This window comes from Coturnix japonica, unplaced genomic scaffold (genome assembly GCF_054131305.1).
Source record: "Coturnix japonica strain WE unplaced genomic scaffold, WE-NBRP24 Scf123, whole genome shotgun sequence".
Classification (NCBI taxonomy): domain Eukaryota; kingdom Metazoa; phylum Chordata; class Aves; order Galliformes; family Phasianidae; genus Coturnix; species Coturnix japonica.
The window spans coordinates 81,876-90,575 of record NW_028189026.1 but is presented as its reverse complement, the minus strand read 5'-3'; the positions used below and the strand labels follow the sequence as shown (position 1 = coordinate 90,575).

The 8,700-nt window shown below is 44.4% G+C and overlaps 1 pseudogene; it reads right to left on the bottom strand.

Annotated features, from left to right (window-relative positions):
• Positions 1-3,369: 3,369 nt before the first annotated feature.
• On the bottom strand, positions 3,370-8,285 carry LOC146751160 (doublesex and mab-3 related transcription factor 3-like; annotated as a pseudogene).
• Between the last annotated feature and the right edge of the window lie 415 nt (positions 8,286-8,700).

The window sequence follows — 8,700 nt, the reverse complement described above, 5'->3', positions numbered from 1 at the left end:
TCTTGCTCCAAGTGACTCGTGGCTGCGGTATCGCCCCCTAAAAAAATAACAAATCAAAATGAAATAGGACCACTTAATTGCAGGACTACAACAAAGGCTTCGCTGATCTTCTTGATGCTTAAGCTCGTTCTTTATGGTTTCCAGACACGCAGCCAGTTTCACTCCTTCCTCTTCAGCCACGCGTCTTCTCCCTTATTTTACCACGAGACGGAGCCAGAAAACAGAGGGCTGGGACCTGGGACCTGCAGGAACCAGGGCTGGGAAGTGCATGGCCTGAGACAAAACAGGTGTTCTCAAGAACGTCTGCTGATGCAAAGGAAAAGGTGCAATTGGGTAGTGCGTGTGGGCCAGGTGCCAGGAGTGGGATGAGATGGAATGGGATGGGATGGGATGCAATAGTACATTATGGTGCATAGGGAAGCAGAGGTTCTCTCATCTCCTATTTGCCCACACTGTAAAGGCAGGATGGAGTTAGGATTACCCACAGGTAAAGACATAAGGAGCAGACTCCAGCACCATGGGGCCCTGCCAATATGCCAAGGGCCCCAGATCCTTGCTGCATGTTGAGTGAAGTCTAGAAATGACATCCACATTTAGTGGCAGCCTGGAAACACAGCTGTATGAACAGTATCCTTTCCTAGACATATAACTGCTGGTCAGTCCAATTGGTTTGTTTGGGTCAGTTTGGTTGGTTGGTTAGTTTATTTTCCTGTTGGTTTGTTTGCTTTAATGGAACTTGTAAATAGCCAAAATACTGCAGAAGTTGTCTGCAGACAAACAAAATGTGTTTGGTTTTTGTTTTTAACATGTTTATGTTTACTTTATTTAAAAATGATAATAATAATAATTGTGAATTTAGTCAAAAGATATTCTATGATTCCTGAAAGAATGACTATTTTAATTTCAGCGCTTTCACAAAGAAAAAAAACAAAAACAAAAAAACAACCCACAACAGTTTATCAAAAGAGATAGGATTTAATAATTGCTGATAACTGCATTGCTGACCCTGCATTTTTTCACCCATCATGTTTGTAGTATGAACAGTTTGCCCCAGCTTGGCCAAAGGTCATCTTTCTCTGAAAGATATGTTCCACTTCCAAGATGTCAAGGTTCTGCTCACTGAAAACCCACAGACCACAGTGCATAAGATCACTGTGAGCTGTCGGTTGCCACTGTTTGGTCTTCCTGCTGGAGGTTATTCACCCTCTGCTGGGAAACAAAAGAAAGAAGAAGAAACAGAATTCATTCAACCTATGAGGGTGCCTATACAAAAGCCTCTGCTGGAGGGAAATCTGCTTGGTGCATGAGCTCAAAACCTGAGCTCACGGACCTGTTTGTTCGCATCGAGCCTTTCACACCTAACTCCTCTACGATGTCGGAGCACAGCATTTCACTACCTCATCTCTTTCTGTTTGCAAGACCAAGCTTATTTTATGAGTGTCTATTACTTTTCTGCTTGGAGTGTCTTGAAGATGAATTTGTTTACAAATTCCATGTGGGCACAGGAAAACGTGTCAGTACAAAACTGTAATTCTGCATTATGAAAATTCCAGATGTTCTTACATTTGCATAAGGAATGCTACTTATTTTCTTTTCTCCCACTTTCCACCTTTCCCTCTTTGCTCTCTAGCATACAACTACAAATTGCTTTACTGAACAGATTGCAAAAATACACAATGAAAAGTGTATTTCTGATCATTTATCCCCCAGAGAAAATAAAAACATTATTTATTTTATTCTCCTTCTGCTTGTGCCTGTTCAATATCAGTATAAACTGTGGGATCCATTGAGTACACAAACATTACGAAGTATGAAATGCCAAATGAGAACACAGGCATTCACATTAGCAGTGATACTAGGCAACATGCCTGACAAATTCTAAGGTCCTACAGCCCACCTGCTTTAGGCTTCCCCCCTCTAGGGGAACCCTCATTGGGTTTGAGGGGTAGGGCTGATCTGTACACATGGCAGGCCTGCCAGCCATTGCATCCACACAGAAAGAAGTGTTTTGGAAAATCCAACTGCCAAGCAGATGTGGTCAGTGGCAAATGGTTCAAAAAATGGCACAAATACCTTAACAGACAAATATCTAGGTGGAGAGTGAATGTAGTGGCATTCTTCACCAGAAGCAATTTGTAGTGTTATTCTGACACTGTAATGAAAGTAGGATAAAAGGGGAGTTCATGCATGCAAACATGCAATAAATTGTTCAAATAATTACTTTTCCAGATTCGGGAAAGCTGCCATTTAACTCCACACTGTTTTAAAGAAAGGTCTGCTATTACACCCTATCTCCTATTTCTATTTCTATAGCATAGGGGGAAAAAAAAATAAAAAAAAATAAAAATTAAAAAAAAAATGTTTCTGAAGGGGCAGGAGAGCCTCTTATTGACTTATATATATTTTTTTTTTCCTGCTTACTGTGACTGTTACAAGTTCTGCTTCACTCTCCTGAACTTGGAAGTGTCTGTAGCACACATCCAAGGACCTAAGCTTCCTTCATGATAGCATTTGCTGAGACTCAGTTTCAGGCTATGAGGCAGGGGGGCAGAACCTGGACTGGGAAAAATAGACTTGCGTTGTCTGCTGTTGCTGGAACTAGACATTGTTGCCCCAGCTGGCAGTTAATCAGCTCTCTATCCTCAGAAATGCTATTTGCCCAATATAAATGACATAAACCAAGATGATCATCTTAGTTTATTTTTCTAGAGTCCTTAGCATGCTACATTAACCTGACAATGTTTAATCTTGTGTCCATTTCACAATACACTTCATGCACTTCACAGCCGTAATTGGTTTTACACTGACATTACACATTTTGACCTAGCCATGGGAAAAGAATAACTCATAAGATTATTTTTCTAAAAAATGTCCAAGCTCAAACAGTACAGAAGCAGTTCATGCTAGTTCCATGTGCATAATTCTTCTGCCTTTCCTTTCAATGCAAAGATGATGACTGGTCCCTGTTTTAGTCCATTTGCAATTGAACTACTTTTGTTTGATTTCTTATGTCCTGAGGAGTTCTCTCTTATAAAACAGCATTCAAGTATTCTAGTTTAATATCCCCAGTTGTCTGAGTTAAGGAACAAAGTAGACCTTGAGCTTCTGTTTCCGCTATGAATCTTCCAGAGTCCCGTAACCGATGGCCATAAAGTCTTTCCTTGTTGTACGCACTCAGAGCTAAAGCCAGAGTATTGCTATTTGGCATTATCCAATGAAGTGCAAGAAATTAAATACGTTATGTCTTTTTATATAGTCAAGTTTTAATACAATTGCAAGTGTTTCATGGAGTATACGTCTCTCCTCTTCAGGCCCAGTAGTTCAGCTGCACTGCAAATATCACTTACTTATCATATGGCAACTGTCATCCTAAGAAGATGTGTTGAGTATTCTTGAGTCTGAAGAATCAGACCTTTCATCATACTCATCTTCTGTGTCAAGAGGTTGCTTAGACACAATAGGACATCCGTCATCAGGGATTGAGATCCTAGGATCTTCTGATGAGCGAGAAGGAAGGACAGAAGAGCTTTGGAAGATGCTGGCCGAGTTGCTAGAGAAAGGACTGACATACTGGGACCGCAGCTGGTACTGCTGCTGCAGCATCATGGTGTTCCAAAGGGTGACATCATTAGGCAGGAAAGGACTGGACTGGTTTCTTGCCAAAGTGTTCCTCAGCATTAGTGGGTAGCGAGGTGGCTGAGGAAATGGGTGCTACAAAGGTACAGTCAGAGGATTGGGCACAACATTGCTGGAGTCAGCAGAGAACCTCAGTGTGTCAGGGACCCTGAAGGCTGAGCCCACTGACCACTTGGAAGAGGAAATAGGATAGGAACTCAGCGTGTGTTCAAAAATATGCCCATTGGAAGGTAGAACTAGACCATCTGACTCTGCAGAAGTTCTCTCACCACTGGCCACTGAAGACCGGCTGGACAAGAGAACCTCTAAAAGGGCTCATCAGGTCACCACCACATCCTTTCAGGATCAACTCCAGCACCATTGGCTTCTGGTTAGGGAAAATCTTTTTCAGCACTTCCAGTGGAGGTCTGTTGGCTTTCAAGCTGAAAGGTAAAGAAACTGTCCCAGAAGGACCTTCTATCAGTAGGTGATTCTGCTCTGCATGGTACTTGGGGCTCTCTGGACGGCTCTCTGTGCTCCCACCAGTTTTCTGAACTGCGTAACATACCTCATCCACTTATACAATTTCTGGGCTTTCAGAGGTGAAGCAGGTTCTGGCTTTAGCCATGTCTGGGGAATTCCTTTGGTCTGTGTCTTTGTCACTGTAGGTCTCAGCATTGTCTGTTCCGCTGGCATCACCCAGCCTCTCCTCACTGATGTCTGCAAAGGAAGGCAGAGAAGTCAACAAATGCTAAGTCCAAATGCCTCTATGGACACCAGAGGACAGACTCTCTCAGGGAACAGAGCAGGCTCCTAGGGAAGGAAAGAAAGAATAAAGAAAAAAAAAGCATTTTTCTGATAAAATTAAATTCTCTTTACAATGTCACGTGAGAACAAAACTGCAAGAGTCATGAGACATGACCTAGGCATTTTGTGCTTCTTTTCAGTCATCTGTCTCATTCTTCCACGTATAAGAAAAGCATCCTTTTTTCTCCTGCATCAGATGTGCTATATTAATCCTTCCATCCTTCTTCACTAGTTACAAGACAGCAATGAGCCAACCCAGTGTGCAAGTTCTCTCAGAGGAACTTGAGCATTTTCACTCTGGGATTCCTATTGCACTGGTTGTAAGATGTAAATATTCAGAGAGAATACCCTGGAAGACCAACATTTCCTCTGTAAGTGCAGCAGCACTGGTAGAACCACTGCACCACATCTGCTGGCTCAGAGCTGTTCATATAAATCAATATATCCTAGTTCTTGTTCTGCAGAAACCAGTTCATTCCCCAGCAAGAAAAACAGGTTTCTCTTCCAAACCTGATATCTTCATTGATTAGAACACAACATTTAGAAAAAAAATAATCTTTTTTTGGAAAGGACCCCTTGAAGGCATCTGGTTCAACCTCCTGCTCAAAGCAGAAGTAGCCTAAAATCTAGAGCAATTTGTTTTAGTCCCTGCTCAGCTGAGCTTTAAATATTTCTAAGGCTGGATGCTTAGCAACCTCCCTCAGCACTTGTTTCAGGTACCTTGCCTGTCGTGTGTGAAGCTAAGAAGGGCAGAGCAAAAGCCCACGGACCACGTTTTTACCAGAGGTACACACAAAAAGGGAGATACCCCAGGGCTCCAATCACAAAAGGGGGCAATGTATTTGCTTGAAATCCTTTGCAGTCATTTACCTAAGGATGTTGTTCTGCTGACCTCCCTCATGCAAGTGCAGTGCTGACCTGACAAACATCAGCAGCTGGGGAAGGGGACACTGCCAGCTGGTGCAGACAGAGGCTGTGTTCACACAGCAGAGCTTCTGAATGCACAAATGTGAAAGATGGTCTGCAGAAACCAATGGAAGTACTTGTCTGGTTTCCCAAGCCCACAGTGATGAGCCCAAGTAGATATGGCCTGAAGCAAGCAAAGGCTTCCAAATTGTGCTCACAGTCACCCCTACCAGACTGAGAGGGAACTAAGGGCATGTAAATGGAAAATCCTGGCCACTGGCCTCCTACAGGTCTGCCTCACTCTCTCACCCTGGGAATGGACAGGGCATTTCTGGTGCAATTTACCCACTTTGTCACTCTGAGAAAGGAGTCTGAGTAAGCTGAGCAGGAGGTCACCATGCTGTCCAGAACGGGAGATACATTCCTCTGCTGTAAGTAAACCATCAGCTCCTGGCAGAGCAGAGCAGACAGTCAGCATGGCAAAGGGCTGTTCTCTGCCCGAGGCAGGAGCGATGGCCGTCCTGTGGAGCCGCGGGTGTTGCTGGCTCGGGTTGCAGAAGATGAGAGTGGGAATAAAGCTGAGGTGCCCTTCTGAAGACCCCATCTTTCTCTTTGAATTGCCTGACCTGTGCTGGTTACCCGTTTTTCATCTGGTTATGCTCTCTGTCCAGAGCTAATAGAGAAGCACGTATACAATATGAGGCAACGTGCATATGAACTTCTTTATGCTCTCTGCGTTAGTCTTGCCTTAGCATCCAAGGGGAATGCAGAAAGCAAACAAACCGGTAGCATTATCTTTTTGAGAGAATGTTAAGACCTAGGGGTAGCTTTTACTTGAAAAAGAAAAGAGAACGGGAGGGTCATGCTACCTTTCCCTCTTAATCCCCCCCCCCCACCACCCTCCCCTCTCACACACACACACACATCTTCACGCCTTCACAGCCACGTATTTATTACCAGAGAAGGGATATTAAGAATAATTCACGAGCGAATGAAAGAGCAATTTACACACTTGAGTCTTAGAGAGCAGCCCGAGGACAACTAATTGCCTCTGCCCCTGTCGTGATTTGTGATTCTTAGGTCACAGATCTAGAAAGGCTAGAAACCAGCAATTAACATGTAGATGAATAAAGACGATATTGCATAATGAAAAATAGGCTGCTTGTTCCCAAAGAGCTTGAGATAGTGTATAAGATGAGCCCAAAACACCCCATGATAGTCTGAGTCTCATGTCAAATGTGACACCAAAACCATTTCTTAGTGCAAAACCTACCAGGAGCTCCAGCCAGCAGATAATACTGATTCATACACCCAAGGCTGCACAGTTGGATCTGTCATTTGCTTGCCTTCATTTCATCAGTGGAAAAAGTACCCAAGGATCCAACCCACAGCCTTCTTCCTGCCTCCAGTATTTTTGCCAGTGAAACAGAGGACTCTGGTGGAGAAAAAGGATCATTGTCATCATCCATGTTGTTGATCCTGATGAGGATTAGGGTAGTGTTACAGCATGAACCATGAAAGCTGACCTTTACAAGCAACAAATTCCATGTAGCACTTGAAAAGCGGTAGCATCTTCTTGGCCTTAAACTGTGAAAATAGCTTCCTGAACAATCACTTTGACAATGCCAGTCTTACAGGTTACACTGGTTTATATAGGCATGTCAGTAAGGCTAAGTAAAAATAAAGGCATATGAAGTGCTACATGATATATGTCAGCAGAAGACTGAAAAACAAGGGTCTAGGTCCTTTTGTGTGTGGGAACTTCAAGCTGAGTGCAGGAAGATGCTCACATATCCTCTTGTGAGCATGGAAGTGGCACTGCCTCGTTACAGTTTCCTCCTTCTTCCTGTTCCCTGAGAATGTTACAGGATAATTCACTCCCAGCACAAATGGTGGGGAAAATTTATCCTCTGCTTATGCTCTAGACCCACACCCTTGTCTGCTAGTGAAGATGTGTTCATTCAAATATACCATTATGTTGTTAAGCATGAGGAGACATCAGAGCAGCCTTTTCTCATGAGCCAGCACTTAACAGTGAAAGATAAGATCTCCTCAGCTTTTATGATAACATCCACAGAAAAGATGGCTGTGAAGTGGTTAATGTGCTGAAAGATCTCAAAACAGTTTGGATTCCTGTCATGGAGGGCCCTGCCAAGGGCTCACATCCAGTCCTTGATGTGAGTTATCTCTGGTGTGTGTGGCTGTGGGAAGGAGAGAATATCCCTTGAGCAGCTGCACATTCAGAAGCTGTGCATCTGACCAATGTGCAGATGGGGCTGAGTGGGAGCAGGAACAGGAAATGGCCTGTGATGTCTTCACCATCTGATGACAGCCACTATTGGGTCTCCAGGCTGTTTGATCCAGCAAAGTAGCTGATTGCCAGACCAAAAGCATGAAGGAGACATCTCAACTGGCTCCCATACTGCAATCTGGAGGTGAGGATGAAGATGTTATTCAGCTCACATTCTAAAATAAAATAAAATAAGATAAAATAAAATAAAATAAAATAAGGAAATATTATTTTCTATTTGATAGTTTGAGTATTTGCTTACAAATTACTAACAAAGTGCAAAATCCAATAATCTTTCTGGGTTGCTACTGGAGAACAGCCCAGTTTATTTTTCACACTGCCAAAAGACTTGTTTTTCCTTTGACAGAGGGCCTGGCAGTCATCTCCCGGTGCCTCAAACTACTGTAATGCATTTGATATCAGTCCACCCAGCAAATCTAGCCAGCAGCAAAGCCGGAAGCAACATTCAGCCACTCCCTATCCGAAAGAGCTCCTCCAGGTGCTCACAGCACCAAGCCCTTTCAGTGGTTCTCAGGGAGCGCTGCAGTGAGTTGCTGGTGAACCTGCGGGTGACGCTGAGAAGAGGGGTTACAATGCACCCCACCCCTGCTCTGCTCATATCGCTCCCAGAAAGATCCTGGGGCTGCCCGGGATCGGGGAAGGGTCGCCCCGTTCTGTAACGTCAGCTCATTCGTTGGTGACATCACCGAGCGTCCGGCATGAAACGGGGCACGGCCGCTAGATGGAGCCGCTTGCCCGACGGAGTGATCCTGGTGTACTATGCGGGTTATGGCGCAGCCGTTTTCAGCCCGGCTCCCAAAAGCGGATCGTCTCTGCTCTCCACCCTCAGGTATGTGTCCAGATTGGGCTCAGCTCAGGGATGCATTCAAAGCCAGTTGAGGTTCCAGACGCTTGGAAGTTTAAAATACAAGCCCATTTCACAAGGAGCTCTCAAATGTCTTGTATATACAGTTCACTTTCAGCTGAACTCACACATTGCCGGGGGGGGGGGGAGATGGGACGGGGGGGGGTAAGATGGGGGGGGGGGGCGGGTGACAGGACTTGAGCTGTAAGGCTGGAGC